Source organism: Macrobrachium rosenbergii, chromosome 14, assembly GCF_040412425.1.
Source record: "Macrobrachium rosenbergii isolate ZJJX-2024 chromosome 14, ASM4041242v1, whole genome shotgun sequence".
Classification (NCBI taxonomy): Eukaryota; Metazoa; Arthropoda; class Malacostraca; order Decapoda; family Palaemonidae; genus Macrobrachium; species Macrobrachium rosenbergii.
The window spans coordinates 10012937-10032351 of NC_089754.1; the positions used below are offsets into that span (position 1 = coordinate 10012937).

Genomic DNA, 19415 nt, shown 5'->3' on the forward strand with positions numbered 1-19415 from the left:
TTTTTGACTTGGAAATCATTTTCTTACGCCTTCTCACGGTAGGACAACAACGCCAGCTGGAGTTGGAAAACATTTTTCATTATGAATTATGTGCAGTCACATCATCTCTTATTGATGAGTATGGTTGCTTATGCAAAGGCACTAAATCTCCTCTTACCAAACGTCTTGGTGTTCTGCAGCCTAGCGCACCAGCCGACAAAATTATTATCATGGATGCGCAACAGCTTCTCCATCATACAACATGGCCTCATGGTGGTGATGTAACTGTGCTTGTTGACAGCATGAAGAGTTACCTCTCTAAATACCCCAAACATTGTGAAAAAATAGTGGTATTTGATAAGTACAATGACCTTTCAATCAAGGACCATGAGAGACAGCGACATGGTAGTGAAAGTACTACAATCTACAACCTTACCTTTACCAGTCAACTCCCCAGTAGGGATGCCATTATGAAGAACAAAAACAACAAAAAGAAGCTTTCAGCATTAATATCCTCTATCAGCTTTGGCAGTGATGTAACTTTAGAGAGTCAAAGTAGTGGTGCCTTTTTATGCGAGGAAGCTGATATTTCAATGATCACATACTTGCTACAAGTAGCAGAAATCAACAAAATAACCAGAGTTCTTAGTAATGATACGGATGTGCTGGTTCTGCTAATTTACTGGGTTTGGAAAGCTGAATCGCATTCAAAATGTGAAGTGCAAATGGACTGTTGGAATGGAGAAATCATTAATATAAATAAGACTTGCAAAAAGTTGGGTCCTAAATGTTTGCAGTTGTTGGGCATGCATTTGTAAGAGGTGCAAAACAATGAGCAGGTGGACATGTACTGCTGGTTTATTGGGAAAGCAGGTCGTCTTATAAAGCGGCATGCGGACGTCATACAAAGGCGTACAATAGGATACAGGTGGCCCGAGGTCAATTGTTCTCGATGTGACACAGGACAGGTAAATACAAATGACATGAAAAGTAAAATTACAAGAATTGACACAATAATGTTCTGACACGTGTACAACGTAAACAGGCATGAATAAATCAGTAATAGATACGCATTTACATAGATAAAAATGTGACTATTTAGCGTGACCTAGGCTTGTGGGAAAGGCACCGCAGAAAACGGGAGGTTCACCACAGAAAACCCGTTGAGAGGGGACTTTACAATACCCCCCCCTGCCCCCCCAAGACTTTGGTAACGTCTGATCAAACTAGGTATCTGCTGGGCCACCGGAGAGTGCCGCGGCTCCGTGAAGTCAGGTGGGGGTTGCGGTGTGAGCAGGAGCGGCTGTCTGTGGCACTGCCTGGATGCTTCTGGGGGCGGCCATGCGACTTCCTTTCAGGTTGGGCTGGCTGCGGGGCGACGGTGCCTGCGGAGGGTGCTGTGTGGTGTCGTCGGCGTCTCCCTCCAACAGGGCGGGCTTGAGGCAGTCTACAGACACCCAGTCGTCCTTCCCGTGTATGGCCAACCAGAATGCTTTGGCATTTCTCTCCAGCATGCAGAAGGGCCCCCTTATAGGGCCTGGTTAAGGGCGGGCAGACGGCGTCATTCCTGATGAAGACGCGGGTGGTGGAGGACAGGCTGGGAGGTGTGAAAGGTGACGTCCTATCAGTATACGTCCACTGGCAGGGGGCGAACTTCCCGACCATGTCACAGAGTCTCTGGACTGTCAGGTTGTGGGGATCCCCCATGATGAGTTCGCCCGGGACTATGATGGGCTCCCCGTAGACTTTTTCTGCTGCGGAAGGGTCGCCGTTGGCTCTGGGTGCAGTCCTCAGCCCGAGGAGGACCCAAGGCAGCTGGTACTTCCAATCCTCGGCGGTGCAGTGGGCCATGAGGGACGCCTTCAGGGACCTGTGGAATCTCTCCACCAATCCGTTGGCTGCGGGGTTGTAGGCGGTGGTGCTGTGGTGAGAGGTCCCCAGCAGGCATGCCAGGGCGGACCACAACTCGGACAGGAAGGCAGGACCCCTGTCGGTGGTTATGTGGTCCGGGACACCGAAACGGCTGATCCAGCTGGAGAGGAGGGCCTTGGCGCACGCACTGGCGGTGGCTTCCTGCGTGGGCGTCGCTTTAGGTCACCTGGTGGAACAGTCGACAATCGTCAGGAGATATCTGGCCCCGCCTGATGGGGGAAGGGGGCCTACCACATCTACATGGATGTGTCCGAACCGCCTCCCCGGCTGGGGAAACTCGCCCATCCCCGACTTGGTGTGCCACCCCACCTTGCTGGTCTGGCACTGGATGCACTGTCTTGCCCAGGCCATTGTGTCCTTCCGTATACCGTGCCAGACGAATTTCTCTGCCAACAGGTTGGCTGTCGTCCTGCCGGAGGGGTGGGACAGCCCGTGGATAACGTCGAACACCAGACGGCGGCGGGAGACAGGTACCAGTGGGCGGGGTTGGCTGGTGCTTACGTCGCACAGCAGTGTTGGCCCCCCAGGGGCGAGGGGCACGTCCTTCCACCTGAGCGACGTGATGGCGGTGTGGTAGGCTGGAATCTCTGGGTCAGTGGTCTGCTCCCGGGTGAGGTCCCCGTAGTCGATCCCGAGCTGCACCGCGTTGAGAGAGGGCTTCTGCTACAGGGTTCTTTCCGCCGGGGAGGCATTTGATTGTGCAGGTGAACCCCACGATGGCTGCGAGATGCTGCTGCTGCCTGGAAGACCATGCGTCCCCCTGCTTTGTGAAAGCGTGGACCAGCGGCTGGTGATCCGTCCAGATTGTGAAGGGCGTACCCTCCAGGAGGAACTTGAAGTGACGTACTGCCCAATACAATGCGCACAGTTCCCTGTCGAAGGTGCTGTAGCGGGACTCTGCGGGGCTGAATTTCCTGCTGAAGAAGGCGATGGGCTGGGGGGCTCCGGCGACAACCTGCTCCAGGACGGCCCCACAGGCGACGTTGCTGGCATCCGTCATCAGCTGGAGGGGGGCATTGGAGTCCTGGTGGGCCAAGGCGGTTGCCTCAGTGAGGGCGGCCTTCGTCAGGGAGAAGGCCTGCTGTTGGTCAGGTCCCTACACTAAGGTCTTCGGGGGCCCTTCAGGATCTCCGTCAGGGGGGCCATGGTGTCTGCGACCCCGGGGATGAACCTCCTGTAGTAGTTGACCATCCCCAGGAATTCTTGTACGGCCTTGACGGAGGTAAGGGTGGGGAACCTGGTAACGGCTGTGACCTTCGATGCGAGTGGACGGATGCCCCCCGGGGATATCTCGTGGCCCAGGAAGTTGACTCTTTCGACGCCGAAGGTGCATTTATCGAACCTGACGACGAGGCCGTTCTCCTGCAGGCGCTGCAGGACCTTCCGGATCTGGAAAATATCAGAATGTCATTTACATAACAGACGCAGAAGTTCAGGTCCCCAAGGATGCTGTCCATCAGTCTCTGGAAGGCTGCCACCGTGTTCCTCAGGCCGAAGATGGAGAAGGCAAAGACATAGGACCCAAAGGGAGTGATGATGGCAGTGTTGGGGATGTCCTCTGGAGCTACTGGTACCTGAAAGTAGGACTTCAAAAGGTCTAATTTAGAAAATAATTTGGCCCCGTGAAAAGAGGCCGTGAGATCCTGCATGTTTGGAAGGGGGTAATGATCCGGTTCGGTTGCGAGGTTAAGCCGCCTGTATTCGCCGCAGGGTCTCCAGGAGCCGTCTGGTTTCTGCACCATATGGAGGGGAGAGGCCCACGGGCTGGAGGCCTTCCTGCATATGCCCATACGCTCCATCTCGGCAAAAGCTACCTTGGCCTCCTGAAGGCGCCGAGGGGGGAGCCTCCGGAACTTTGCGTTGGTTCGGGGGCCCTTTGTTTTAATGTGATGGTAGATTCCGTGCTGTGCAGGGGCCCCGGGTACCTGCCGTAGTTCGGGCTTGAAGACGTCGGGGAACTCCTGCAGCAGCTGGGTGTACTGGTAAGGGGCGACGGAGAAGATGGCGGGAGCGCTGGGGCCTGTCGCCGAGGGGAGGGACTGGCAGGAGTCAGTGTCCAACAGGCGCTTGCGACCGACATCAACTACCAGGCCGAAGTGGGCGAGGAAGTCCGCACCCAGGAGTGGGGTCCTCACATCCACAACTATAAAGTTCCAACTGTACCTCCGGCCAAGGATGGAGATCGACAGGGGCTTGGTGCTGTAGGAGAGGATGGGGGACCCGTTGGCGGCCATCAGGGAGGCAGCCGGGTCCGGCGGGTGTTTGCAGTCCTCTCTGGATGGCGGGAACACTGATCATACGGCTCCAGCGTCGACCAACATCATCCTGCCGGAGATGGTGTCGCGGACATAAAACCCTACTGGTTTTGGGCTCCTGGGTTCCTCTCTGCCAAGGCAGCCTGTGCTGTTGGCCGCTGCCTCCCCCGTTTTTTGGATGGGTGAAGGAGCAGGGGGGGTTGACAGTTCTAGGCGTCCTTGCAGTACCGCTGGTGGTAGTAGCAAGGCCCCGGTTGTTACTTCTTGTGGTGGTAGGTTGGCTGCCTCCTGGTGACGGCGCTTCTCTCCTCCTCTGAGCTTTCCTCCAGCTGGAGGGAGGTGATGGGGTGTGCGGGAGTGGATGCCCGCTTCGCTGCCCTCGTGGAGTCCGTGAGCTGCTGCGCCGTCCTGATCAGGTCATCGAGCGGCACTGTATAAGGCTCAAGGATCTGTGTCCGAACCTCCAGGAGGAGCTGATGGGGAAAGATCTCCCTTGACAGGCTTATCTCCGACTGCCTGCCGCTGGCCGTCCATCCCAGGCAGGATGAGGAGGTCCTGGATCACACTCCAGGTCTCCCGGAGGTTCTGGTCATGTCAAGGGTTGTTTACGAGGTCAAGGGCGCGGGCGGCCCTCTCAGCGACCGGCAGAGAGCAGGTCTCGACGAGCGAAGCCTTCAGCTTTTCGTAGGTGGCAGGACCTGCGGCAGACACCCACGGGGTGAGCTTCCTGTAGACCTCTTCAGGAGGGGTGTTGATAACGACGTCTGCCTGCAGCACCTCGTCGGTGAGTCCCACCAGCCTGAACTGCCCCTCGACCCTGTAGAGCCATGATGACGGGTTGCCATGTGTGAAGGGTGGCAGCTTTATGGTGAGGGAGGACCTTGTTTGGCCCACCAGGGCAGGCAGCGTGCAGGGGCGGGTACCAGCGTGGAGGAGCGCGTGAGCCTCGGCGTGGGGGAGGGCGCGGGCAGGTTGTGCGTGAGGGAGATATCTGAGTCCGCGAAGTTTGCGGTTATTTGTATGTGGGAGGGAATGTCCGCGTCCATACTCACTACTGCACTCTTACTTGGAGTGGGTTATACTTGCATCAATACGCGCATGGGAGCGCGCCGTGTGGGTCCACTAATGACACTGGTGATCTGCCGACGAGGGTCGGCACGCCCGAACACTTTGTTAGAATGCCGTAATTAGGCCGTTAGGGGCGTGGGGTAGTTCATGAAGCTAAGACTAGGTCGCCATATGAGTCCACTAATGGCTTCGGGAACCACTCCAGGAGGTCACCACTGTAAGAGGTGAAAAATAATGAGCAGGTGGACATGTACTGCTGGTTTATTGGGAAAGCAGGTCGCCTTATAAAGCGGCATGTGGACGTCATACAATAGGATACAGGTGACCCGAGATCAATTGTTCTTGATGTGACACAGGACAGGTAAATACAAATGACATGAAAAGTAAAATTACAAGAATTGACACAATAATGTTCTGACACATGTACAACGTAAACAGGCATGAATAAATCAGTAATAGATACATATTTACATAGCTGAAAATGTGGCTATTTAGCGTGACCTAGGCTTGTGGGAAAGGCACCGCAGAAAATGGGAGGTTCACCACAGAAAACCCGTTGAGCGGGGACGTTTACACATCCACTGACCGGTTGTGATAATGTATAACATCCATTCAGTAAAGGGAAAATAAGTGCTCTAAATATCTTGCATTCAGGGAATTTCCCAGCATTGGATGAAATACTTGGTGAGGAAAATGCTACCGAAAATGATCTTAAGAAAGCAGGACAGGAATTCTTTGCAGCATTGTATGGTATGCCCAGGGGATCTCGATGAATGCAGCCCACCATAAGATTTACAAAAGGAAAAAAGGAAAACCAATGCGAATCATAGCCTTGCCTCCCACAGATGCCAACCTGTTCCTCCATGTACAGAGAGCACACCTTCAAATGATATAATGGAAAGCGGCTGATCAACCACGACCCCCAACAGCAGATATTGAAAAATTTGGATGGAATGTGAAATATAAAACACCATCCCCTGCTATTGCTACTATTTCACCAGCCCCTCCTGGTCTGATAGACATACTTAGTTGTGGCTGCAAAGCAGAAGGCAAAGCCTGTAGTTATACAACTTGTTCTCGTCACGAAAGTAAAATATCTTGCAGTATGTACTGCATGTGTGGTGTGGATGGATGTTATAACCCTTTTCTGATGAAACTAGATCAGCTGGAAGAAACTGATGGTTCTGATATCTCTGATGTTGATGATAATTAGTTAGAACAAATAATTTTCTTTACTTTCATCTTCCTTGAAAGACTCGTCAGCATGTTTGTCTTAGCCATTTTTCATGTCTGTCTAAGCCTTTTTTCTTATTTATGTATATATTAGCAATGTTCATGAAACACACTACATATGTATTTTTAGAGTAATTTTGGCCTTGCAAAGTACTTTATTACATTAGAGTTGTTAATAGCTTACAATAGAGGTCTATTTTTATATATTCTTATTAAGTATAGCCTATCTAGTAAATTTTCAGTTTTACCGAGTGTGAGATCTGTTTTGTTTTTAATCAATTTAAATCCATTTTACATAAAGAATTTGTCATTAACATACTAGAAAAGCAAGATACAATATATTTAATGCTTTTATCTTCATCCTTGACCTCAAAAACATGGGATTAGGCACCATTATCTTCTCATTTCCATGCTTAGATCCAGAGTTATCGAGAAAGTTGTTTTTTCCCTAATGGTGGACTTTTTTGCCTTATAACAAAAGTTGCCCAAGGTCGTCATTTTGACAACCTCTCTAAAATATCAAGAAAACACCCAAGGAATGCAAAGAAACCAAGAAACCTTGTACTTTAGAACATTCATAGGTTCACTATGTTGGCAACTCGACTGACATTTATAGCATTGAGATAGGGCGTGAAACAGTCGTATACTTTGCAACAGCTATACAATGTACACAATTTGTCACCTCTACCATAGCTTTTCGTATTTGTGGTGTGCATTTGATGATATAGTGTTTATATTTGTCATCTTTGGCTATCATTTCCTTTACAATTTTCCCGCTGTCATTTTCAGAAATAAGGATATCTATCATGGATTTCTCTTTACAATGTTATCGACAACGTCATCGTCATCCTTTGGGACACAGACTACTTTTATTTTTGGTTTAATTTCACCCTTCTCATTTACTGATAAATTGTTGATTTTCTGAATCTATTTTTGCCTTTTCTAAGTTTTTCCTGTCTGGAAATCTTACAAATAAGTGTCCATTTCTTGTTATCTTAACCTGTTCAACTTGCACCATTACTTTACTCATAATTTGTCTCTTTTCATTAGTTGCTGTGCTCTCTTTGTTTGTAGATTTGATCAGAAGCACTTTTTTTGTCTTTATTGATTCAGCATAATTTTTGTCCAAGTTTGTCATGGTCTTTACATCTTTATCAAAATTATCAATTTTGTTTTGGATTTCATCTATGTTGATCATTACGTCACTGGTTTTCCGAGCTGAATCCTGAATCAACTTCAGTAATATCTCTGTGTTTTCTTTTATTTCTTCAAGTTCATCTACAATAAGTTTTTTGTGTTCTTTTTTCAGGCCTCTTGCAATTATTACAGATGCACAATATGTTATCACTACAAAGTATGGGTGCGTATCTGACCTCAATACCTGAACATTCATAGTGGAACCATACGTCACACATTTCACAGCAAGTTCCTTCCTCATCAACTTCTCCAGAGCAATGTCCACAGGTTGCTGAATCTCCCTCGATTTGGGATGACTCATCCTTCTCCAGTATCTTATTTAGTGTTCCATCTTTACGTGCTGCTTCGATAATTATGAGATAATGTTCGTATGATAGTTTGATCTTCCCTTAACTTGATTTAATTTCTACAATATTTATTTTCTCTTTTTCCTTCCTCTTCTTCGTATTCACCTTGAACATCGCGCAAGTCAGGCACTTTTCACTAAGCACTTCACAGACACGTCCTGCCCGCACGAAAGCTACTCCCACAGTCCCACAGTATTGATACAGAAGTATACACACTGCTCAAATTAACTACTAGGACCTTTTCCCCGTTACCAAAATTAATCACTTTGTCTTCATACTCTCTTATGAAGACATCAAAAACATCAGCCTCAAGAAATTTCACAGCAACTCTGTTGTTTGGTATATTCTGAATCCTCATATGCCTCATTCATTTATTTTCAATTTATTGAATATGATATCACATGCGGAGTCATAATTTCAGGGACAGGAAAACTTGAAAACAATTGAAGTCTTTGGTTTAAGTTCTTTCTCTACCTTCCTTCCCATACATCACTTGCGTACCAGGTTTTCTCATGGTTCTGTTGTTTTATTTTTTAACTGGACCGTAAAACTTACATGGCATAATGAAGTAGTGTGCCATGGATACATCTTGTGTGTTTTATTGGATGAACTTATTACAGCAAGTAGGTAAACTCAACCAATAAGTTCTCTGCAACAGATATTTGACTTTTGTCTCTGGATGACATTAGCAGCATATCTATTATTCAACCTTTGACCTTTATATGGGGATTTTGTATTCATTATTGTCCAAATGTAATGTAAAAAAAAATTGACAATCTGCAACTTCCGAATGAAAAGGGAAACTGATTTTTTCCAAGAGTTAGTAAAGCTTGAATGAGATACTCAATGAATATTTGTAAAACTAAATGAACACTTTGTTTCTCAAAGGTGGAGGAGGAGAATGCTTTTCATGACAATTTATATGAATGTTTCCAGAGTAAACCATCTTCTATCTCATGAAGTTTTTTCAAAAAGCTGAATGGTGCATAATGAATTTCATTTTCTAAAATATGATTTCCATCAAAGGAGGACTGTGGGAACTTCATTGTTTTTATTGTATATTTCTGGCCAAGCCAATTATTCCTGATACATCTCAACAAATGTACTGAATTTCCACCTTTTTCATAAAAAAATGTGGTTTCAAGTGAGTTCCGTCCACCATCAGTATCACTGTTTTGTCATTGGGCAGTAATGATTTACATTTATTCTTATGTACATCAGGAAATTTGAGTCACTTTGTTCTGATGCTGGGGTAAACTGTTTGGAGACACACATTCCTGATGGTAGAGTACCTCGGCAATATTAGGAATTCCTTATCTTTCAAGAGTCTGTAACTTTGAGGGGAGCAATTACAAAACAAAGAAGACAATATTACCAGCTCTGATGAACAATCAAATTTATTCAGTCATTAACTGTATTGGCAAAATTTTAGATGAATTTCAAACACAGACAAGTGTTTGAAAACTATTGATCATCTAAAAATTATTATTCAAAAAGCTGAAATCACTAATTTTATAACAGCAATGCTATTGCAACCATCAGGTTTTTTCAAATACACTCAGCAATGTCAGCTCTCTAAGCATAAATGTTCATTCAATATCTGCTCAGTGATATTGGAGTATCACGAACCTCTGTTGAATTTTAACCCTTAAACGCCTGTTGGATGTTTTAAACGTCGATACAAAATTGTCTTTCGAATGCCGAGGATGGAAATTCAAACATCGACTGAAAATGCTTTTTTAAATATTCGCGGAAAAATAATTGTAGGCCTAGTTTGCGGAAGATTTCAAATTTTACATGTCATTCGCCTCGGCGGATGCTGGGAGTTCACGGATCCAGCTGTTGTTTTGTTTCTGAGCGTCACCCAGACGCGCATGCGCTTCTATTAACATTTTATCTCGCATCAGAGAGCATCAGAGCAGCACCTTGCGGGAAAAACTTTTGAATAAAAAAAAAGACGTGTTTTGTTGAACTTTGCGAAAGTGTTAGCGTATTCGCATATGCAACAGAACGTTTGCAGAGATGTCAAAAATGGCGTCAGGACCGTGAAAGGCGCATACTGCCTGTCGGAAGTGAAACGTGTTAGGCGAGTTTTTAGACTGGGATGCTGGAGAAGGACCCAGCATCCAAAGTGAATTTTAACATTCGGTCAACTTTGACTCGACCGAAATGATCGAAAAACGCATCCGTAAAATAAGTAATAATTATTACATTCGAGTAACAATCAATCATTTACCTTCATTTTGCAACAAACGGAAAGTCTCTAGCACAATATTTAGAATTTTGGTGAATTTTTGAAAAAAAAACTTTCCTGCCAGACTCAAAGAAAAATATAAACTCCATCAAAATCCTGTCATTTCTTGCGTCAGCTTGCCGTAATTTTTTTTTTCGCCATTTCATATTATTCGTTACATAAAGTGTTATACATCAAAATGTGCTATTTAGTTATTTCATTTAGAATACAAACAAAAAAAATATCATTCCTTTAGCTCTTCACAGTGTTTTAATATTTACATTGAAATCAAAACGATAACTGACAAAATTTTAACATTCGGTCAACTTTTTATTCGATCCGAAATGATCGAAAAAGTTTTTGCATCCGTAAGCCATAATTATTACATTCGAGTAACAATCAATCATTTACCTTCATTTTGCAACAAACGGAAAGTCTCTTAGCACAATATTTAGAATTTTGGTGAAGATTGAAAAAAATTTTCAAGATCTCCTATGCGTAAATATTTACATGTTACTTTTAAACTTGAACTCCGCTGAAAATCCTGTCATTTCTTGCATCAGCTTTCAAGCCGTAATTTTTACTTCTCCGTTTCATATTATTCGTTACATAAAGTGTTATACATCAAAATGTCAGTCTGAAATTTCATGTAGAATAACAACAAAAAATATGTCATTCCTTTAGCTCTTCACAGTTTTTATAATATTTTCGCCGAAATCACGATAACTGACAAAATCTTCTGACATTCGGTCAACTTTGACTCGACCGAAATGATCGAAAAAACGCATCCGTAAGCCCTATAATTATTACATTCGAGTAACAATCAATCATTTACCTTCATTTTGCAACAAACGGAAAGTCTCTAGCACAATATGAGTTGAGATTTTTGGTGAATTTTTGAAAAAATAATTTTCCTTCGCTCCACCCACATATTTGTCTTCACAATTATTGCACTCCGCTGAAAATCCTGTCATTTCTTGCGTCAGCTTGCCGTAATTTTTTTTACGCCGTTTCATATCATTCGTTACATAAAGTGTTATACATCAAAATGTGCGTTTCATTTAGAATACAGCAAAATTATATCATTCCTTTTCCAGCTCTTCACAGTTTTTTATATTTACATCGAAATAACGATAAATATCTAAAAAAATCAACCTTTGACCTCAACTTTAACTCGATCCAAATGGTTCAAAAAATGCAATTGTAAGCTAAAAAAAAACTTACAGCCTAGTAATATTCAATCAATTTCAATCATTTTGGCACAATTGGAAAGTCTCTAAAGGTGGACAATATTTTTATTTTTGGTGAATTTTTGAAAAAACTTTTTTACTCATGAAGTTTTTCAAAAGCTGAATTCATAATGCATCATTTTCTGATAATATTTTTTCTCAAAGTGTTGACTTTAATCGTTTTATTTGTACAATCTTTATATACCAAAATCATCGCAATTTAAATGTACAATACAACTAAAATAAAAATATTAACTCATTAGCTTCAATCACTGTTTTGTCATTACAGAATGATTTGTATATTCAATTATATCACGAAATTTTTTTTGTTCTGATCATTACTATTCCAATATTTATATATGATAATATTTTTTTATTTTCTGATGGTTGCATACTAAACTTCAGGCAATGAGAAAAATTACCAGGATGAACAAAAATTTACTCTTGATCTTGAAAACTAAGTTTGAATGTTGATTTTTTAAAAAACTTTTTTCCACTTTTATAACAGCAATGCCATTGCAGGTTTTAGGCCACTCAGCAATGTCAGCTCTCATTTTTCAAAATAGGCTCAGTGATATTCGTTAAAACCTCTGGGTTAAATCTCCTAAGTGACGTACTTCAGAAACATGAACAAACGCATGTACTATGTGGTTAGCCTTAACTGTAGGTAGGTATTGTGGTGTACAGTATGCTATTTCATTAATCTGTACTCAACTGTTACCTATGGAAGAGGAAAGATGGTCTTTCAATATTTGTACAACATGTATATATGACCATTAAAACAGAGTAATGCCATGAGGCTAGGTTAGTTACTGACATCCCTTCTGTTTTGTACCTGTAACCCTTAGAACACTAGGCCAGTCTAATTTTAATCACCTTAACCAATCTAAGTCCAGTAAGGTTTGTCCCTTACCTTTGACTACTGGCAATGGTAACATGCCTATTTCCTGATCACTATACTGTAATTCACTTGTGACGAACCTAGGCTACACTGGGAGTTGTTTGACATAGGCTAACTGGGAGTTCTGTGACATAGGTAGCGCTACATTGGGAGTTGTTTGACATAGACTACACTGGGAGTTGTTTGACATAGGATACACTGGGAGTTCTTTGACGATAGGCTACACTGAGAGTTGTGTGACATAGGCTACACTGGGAGTTCTTTGATGCAGGAGTAATTCTATAGGAAAGGGACGCACTGGTTTCTAAACAAAAGTAGTTACCTAGAGTTACTGAGAATAGTGAACAGAATTCGTAGATACTATTCATTGAGGAAACGCTTATTAGTCCCAAAAAAAGTCACTTTAATATGTAAAAACTCGCGAAAAAAAACTAAGTCGAGAGAGCTCCATCTCTCACCGAGTCCCATACTGACTGATGTCTGTATCTGCATGCACATGCAAGGGCCTAAAAAAATAAGTAAAAAAGTTACGAACACAATGCACACAGGCTAAATCTCTTTACTTTCCTATTTCCCTGTGAGCCATTGTTACAAAATTAATATGCAAAATTTTCACTCTCGCACGGCTATTTTGTTCTTCATCATCAAGGCAGTAGCTTCTACAAGTGCAAGTGTTCCGGCAGAAAACTTACCTATTAGATGTGAAAGCTGTGTCATAACTTAAGGTCAATTTTTTTTATTTTTATAGTTGTAGCACTGAAATGTTTCTTAAATACTGTCAAGACCATGGGGTAATTTTATCAGAAAAACATTGTGGTTTGCGTAATTCTAACTGTAGAGTTGATATAAAAAAAGTGTGTATTCCATTGTGATAAATCTTACATCACTGAAGGACGCCACAGAAAAAGGTGTAATTTTAAAGTGTCTATATTCATGAACGCTTGGTTTTACCGATCCAAACTTGATATTGAGACTAAGTTAAAGTTTGTACTTCTGTGGTTGCAAGACTGGTTTGCCTATAAGATAGTGCGATCTGAACTTAAATTAAATGACGTGACAACTTCGGACTGGTCGTCATTTTGTCGAGAGGTGGTAGTGAATTGGGTTTTCAGACACTCAAAGAAAATTGGTGGTCCAGACTGCATCGTGGAAACTGACGAGTCAAAGTTTGGACGACGTAAGTATAATGTTGGACACATAATTGAGGGACAGTGGGTTTTTGGCGGAATTTGCCAAGAATCACAAGAATTTTTTGTAGTGCCTGTTGAACAAAGGGATTGTGAAACACTACTATGTGTTATTAAAGACAATATTCATGAGGGAACTACTATTGTCTCAGATTGCTGGAAAGCATATAATTGTTTGGAGGAAGAGGGGTACAAGCACCTTACGGTAAATCATAGTATCAATTTTGTGGACCCCACCACATGTGCCCATACTAATACAATCGAACGAAGGTGGCGCAATCTCAAGGAGTTACTTCCCAAGTGTTGGCATCGTAAGGCTCACTTCATAAGTTATTTCGCTCTGCATATTTCAAGATTCATCACAGTGACTCCTCAAATCGTCTGCATTCATTCTTACATGCAGCAACTTCGCTATATACTCCATCATAGTTGGGTAAGTCACAGTTGTAATTCTAGGAACTAGGGGTACTTTACATATCAGCGGTACCCATGGCGGGCGCATGCAGCGCAACAATACCCACTGCCAGTACAAATGTGCTTGATAAGAATCTTTAATTTCCTAGATAAGGCACAACGCACCTTTCAGCCACCCCCTTGCTGACAGCAGATCCTAGGTTTAAACTCCAGTCTACAAGTGGTTTTATTATTAACTTTTTTTCCCCTACGTTCCCCAGCTTTTCATCAACTTTGTCTCCCCCACCCAAAACCCCAGTTCCCACCTGTGGTCCCCCAAGATTGTTGGTGGTTGTAAGGATTTCCTCACTTATTTAAATGATACTAAAGCACAGATATAGTGTTGTTTTAGAATTTTAAGCTATTTAACACATAGAAACTGGTGTGGCCCTCTCCTATAGAATTACCAATGTAGGCTACACTGAGAGTTCTTTGATGTAGGCTACACTGGGAGGAGTTTGACATAGGCTAGCCTATATTAGATTCTGTTAAGTCTAGTTTATATGAATTCCTACCAAAATTCAATCTAGGCAAAACCAGTCTTTCTTTATATTGTGCTTTACCTTGTTGCTCACAACACCTACCTAAATCCCTTTTTCAGGATACAGCTTTCTTATGCTATACTTGGGTGTAGGCTATACTTGCACAGGCCTAACTTATGTTACCTTATCGGACAAACCTAACTGTAGCCTATTTGTTTGCGCTCCCGACATGGCGTATTGATTGACTGATTATGAAATTTAGGTCTTGAAGACCAAGCGCCGGAACCCATCAGGCTTATTCAGTGCCATAATGATGTTGAAATATACAAATTCATGATATGACGATTGATAATGAATAAATGAATGATGATATACCAGTAAAATTCAGTGCTGGTTCCACTGTGATGAGTACAGACTTTATATTGCAGTTGAAAGTTATCCTAAAGTGGAACGGAATGGAATATGAAATTTAGGCTTGAATCCAAGCGCTGGAATCCAAGGTATTATTCATCACTAGTTATCGTAATGTTATCCAGAGGCAAAAGTCAAATACTGGTAGCAGTGAACTTAGTGTTGAGTTTAAGTATTTCTAAGTATTAGCTCCGCACGGACTGTATGGAATGGTTCCGCGAAATATGAGAGGCATTAGGGAGCCACATGTTCAAGAAAGGAATGGCTAGGGAAATCTATTTCAAAAGGAACCATACTAACCTAACGTACCCTACCTAACCTAACCTAGTAGCCTGTGTTACTCAGCCAGGGGCTCCACCCCGCTGCGCATGCGTAATAGCAAAAATATAATCAGTTCTGAGGCTAATTACAGTCAACTGACAAAAAATAACAGTAAATTCTTGATAAGCAACCAAAATATTATAGAAGTCAATTTCCAAGGTAATACCCAACACGGAGCTGATACTTAGTTTTACTGAGTTTACCTACTTACCACAGTAAGTTCGTCTGATAAAACACACACGATATATCCGTGGCATGCTACTTCATTATGCCATGTAAGTTTTACAGTCCAATTAAAAAATAAAACATCTGAACCACGATAAATCCGGTAGATCTAGGTAGTAGCTCCATGGTGGCGATTTCCTTCTAACTTGACTTTTTCTACAGTTTTTTGGTTGCTGATTATGGATTTATCTTCAATTTTTGTCGCACGAATGTAATTAATCCGTAATTAACCCCTGAAGTCCATTCAACAAGGGGTTTCCATACGCGATCTTCACAAGACAGAGCACGGGTACATCTGTTTGGAATGGTTCATATCCCGTCTGGCAAGTGCAATAACTTGTTAACATATAGGTACCCCCCGGGCTAGTACTAAACATGGCGAAGGGACATTCCATCCACCCAATGCCAGTACTAAACACAGCGAAATGCATATAACTCCCTCCTGTTGGCGAATGGCTCTCTCTCATTTTCCCCTCCAGAGGGTGCCTCCTCAACGTAAACATGTCCACTCCATTTCTGTGCTCTCCCCACCAAAACTCCGAATTCCCACAATCCCCTTTACTGCTGAGTAGAGTTAGGGTGCAAATAACAGTTGGTTGACAACAAACAAACTCAACGCCAGTATCAAGAGCCCTAAAAGTGTAGAAAAAACCATTTCCAAGGTAAAAACAGGCGACGAGCTAGTACTTACAATTATCAGAAATCCTTGTACTCAAATGATGCACAGGATGGAAGCTCGAGAGAGAAAGAATCGCTAGCTTCGGACCACCAGGGTCGACGTCATCATGTCATGACGTCATAACCAACAGGCCTTGTTTCTCGGTGGTCTTGCCTGAAGCCCCCGGCATGAAAACTCCTAGAGGGTGTATCGAGGCAAACTAGATCTAAATAAAGAGTCTATGCAATAAAAAAGTTAACTTGAAGCACTAATTAGTTCACTGCCATCTTACTCACAGGTTGTAGTCCAGTGTCATGAGAAAAAACCTCAAAATACAGTCTAAAAATCACAAAATGCAAAGAGCGTTCCAAACAGCGTTTGTAAACAATAAATGGTTCTTCTTCCTCTCAATTTTACTAATATGTGACTTACTAGGAAGAAGTGAGTGAACTACATACCACACCTTGGATAAAACTAAACAATTCACAATTATGGCTTTTTGAAATAAGGTTAAAAATCTAGGCTTTAGCATATTAAGTCTTTTGCACTTTTTCAACACGTAACCAATTTTCTTCACACACTTTTCCAAAGTTATTCTGACGGTTTATACCCAAGATCCTTATTTGTTTTACTGACTGTATCCATGAAATTGGCCAATTACTTCTGTCAGACCATGAGCCAAGACCCACGATAATGGTTTTCTTTTTGTTAAGCAAGGTTCCAGTTGCATTTTCGAATTTATTCACAATTTCAAGACACTTTGTTAAAGCGTTATCTGATGTAATAAATATATGAGAGTCATCTGCAAAACCTATTATTTTGATTATCACCTTATTAGGAAGATCAAGAGCTTGCACCTCACCGTCGTACTGAATGGCTTTTTAAGCTTCTTGAAAAATACAGAACAGAACTATGGCCAAAAGGCATCCTTGTCTAACAGATCTTTGGACTTCAATTTCAAGAGATAAAGTACCATTAAAACTAATAACTGCTCTATATTGTTTAAAGTGTCTCAATAATTTTAATGAATTCAACTGGAAAACCTAATATCTGCATAACCCTTAATAGAAAATCAATATTTATTCTATCAAAGGCCTTAGACCAGTCTAGACTGAGCAAGGCTGCCTTTGATTTCTCATTATTGACATAATGAATCATATCTCTAATAATGTTATTACAATAAAAAATTGACTCTCCAAAGCCAACACAGAATTGAGGCGTGTAGCATTAGAAGGGCCTTTCGCCCCCCAAAAAAATTTTGAGTTATAAGCCATCAAAGTTTTGGAACGTCAACCTGCTATAATTTCTTTATTTTTCAAGATACAGTTAAAATTTGTATGAGAGGAAGTATTTGCAATCAGAAATATAACAGTATGCATAAAAAAATTAGGGTTCAACCCCACCCCCTTTTTTGGGGAAAAAAGGGGGGGGATAATAAAGGTATAATTATGGTATTTTTTTAGTTTTTCGGAATTTTTGATCACTTAGTCTTTACATACTGTGTGTAATGCTTATTACTTTATAATTATTAAGTTTTTATTGCAAATAATACGCTATTTTTAAACATACAGACGAAAACATTGAGCAATCTTTATAACAGTTATCTCTCTCTCTCTCATTAATATTATCAGTATTACCATTGTTTATTTTTAGCATTATTATATATAAAAAATCATTATTATTTTTTTTAATATTATTGCTATTGTTCCTACTGATGTTTTTGTAGTAATTTTCATAAAAAAAAAAGGGGTAGTTTACAGTTTAGTTGGCCAGGCCATGCAACACCTGCCCGGACTACAGTCACTCCGCCAAGGTAAGTAGTTCCGCGACCCGACCCTGCTCGCGACCCCACGCTTTCTGGGGGGGTCCAGGGGCAAAGCCCCCGGCCTGGTTAGGTTAGGTTAGGGCCTGACACTTGAGGAAAGTTTGTCTTGTTGGTATTCGTCCGCCAGTTTCCTAGTTGGAACCTACACGACAACCTTGGCCAACTAAACTGTAGGTGCACCCAAAAAAGTACAAACCCTGATACAAAGCAGAGTATAAACAAAGAAAAATTCAATTGTAATGGAAAGGAAAAGGATTACCCTCACTTTGTCAGTAACTTGTGGTCGATAGCAGTTCCATAGTTCCTTGTTCATCAACAGTTATTCATTTTCTAAACCGTAGTCCTTTTCCGTTTCATGTTCGTCATCTACAGAGGTAGGCCGTGTGCAATGATGACTATGGGTTAGAAACATTTTGCCACATATTGTGCCCATTCTTTCTTGTTGGCAACACGAACACGGCCTGTTTTCTTTACCTTGCATGCTATTGTTAGGGCTACCACCACTGCTACCACTAGGCCTACCACTGCTAATACCCGCACATAAAACGACACTAATTTTCGCCTTTTTACACAATCATTGGCCAGTTGGCTATTACCCACAGATTCACTAGTATTTCCTGACATAATGAATGCACACAAATATCACTGAAGTTGCAAATTCACAAAATAATCAGTAAAAATGGCGGCAGAAATCACAGGATTTGTTTAAAGTTTACGCGGAAGGCTGAAACTACGGCCGTTCGGTACCAACTTGGTGTTCCCAGAGCTGAGTGGTGAGACGACCGTAATTTTCGCCTTTACACACGATCATTGGGCACTTACCTATTACCTACAGAATCACTAGTATTTTCTGACATAATTAAGGCAAAAACAAGCTGCAAATTCACAAAATAATGTTAAAATAGCGGCAGAAACCACACGATTTGTTTACGGAAGGCTGAAACTACTGCCGTTCGGTACCAACTTGGCATCCCAGGAGCTGAGTGGCGAAAGGCCTTTCTGTTTTACAAACTACCACTCGATTGCAATTACTGGCCAGAAGGTTGAAAATCATACTCATAAAAGAGGATCATTTACCCCATGTTTTTGTATGGAAGGGGCCTCTTGCACCTTCCCATATGAAAGTTAGATATGTTGGGAAGATGATAAGACGAAAAAAGCCATTTTCAAAAGTTGTGGCGAGAAGCCCCTCTAATGCTACACGCCTCGATTGAAGTTTGGAGACCACCTTATCAATTACTAAGTGAAGCATGTTCTTTAATATTTTCGTAAAGATTTTGTAATCAGTATTTAATTTAATTACACCTCGATTTTGAGATACCGATAACTCATAATGTGTTCTCGTGTATTTCAATACCTCTACAGAGTCATTCTTTATAATATCCCAGAGAGTAAGATAAAATTCAATGGAAAGACCATCTCTACCAGGAGTTTTATTTTTATTAAATGACGAAATAGCTTTCTTGACTTCATCACTGT

At 42.1% G+C, this 19415-nt stretch overlaps 1 protein-coding gene across 6 annotated transcripts in view; it reads right to left on the minus strand.

The window, feature by feature from the left end:
* LOC136845715 (uncharacterized) overlaps window positions 1-18902 on the minus strand; it is an 893447-nt gene extending 874545 nt beyond the window's left edge. For 2 of the 6 annotated variants that reach the window (XM_067115902.1, XM_067115900.1), the window contains exon 1: window positions 18202-18716. The gene's annotated coding sequence lies outside the window, so the exon portion shown is untranslated. Of the gene's footprint in view, window positions 1-16144; window positions 16253-18201 lie in introns of those variants that run through there. The other 4 variants (XM_067115907.1, XM_067115903.1, XM_067115908.1 and 1 more) reach the window with 4 other exon arrangements.
* Window positions 18903-19415: the final 513 nt, after the last annotated feature.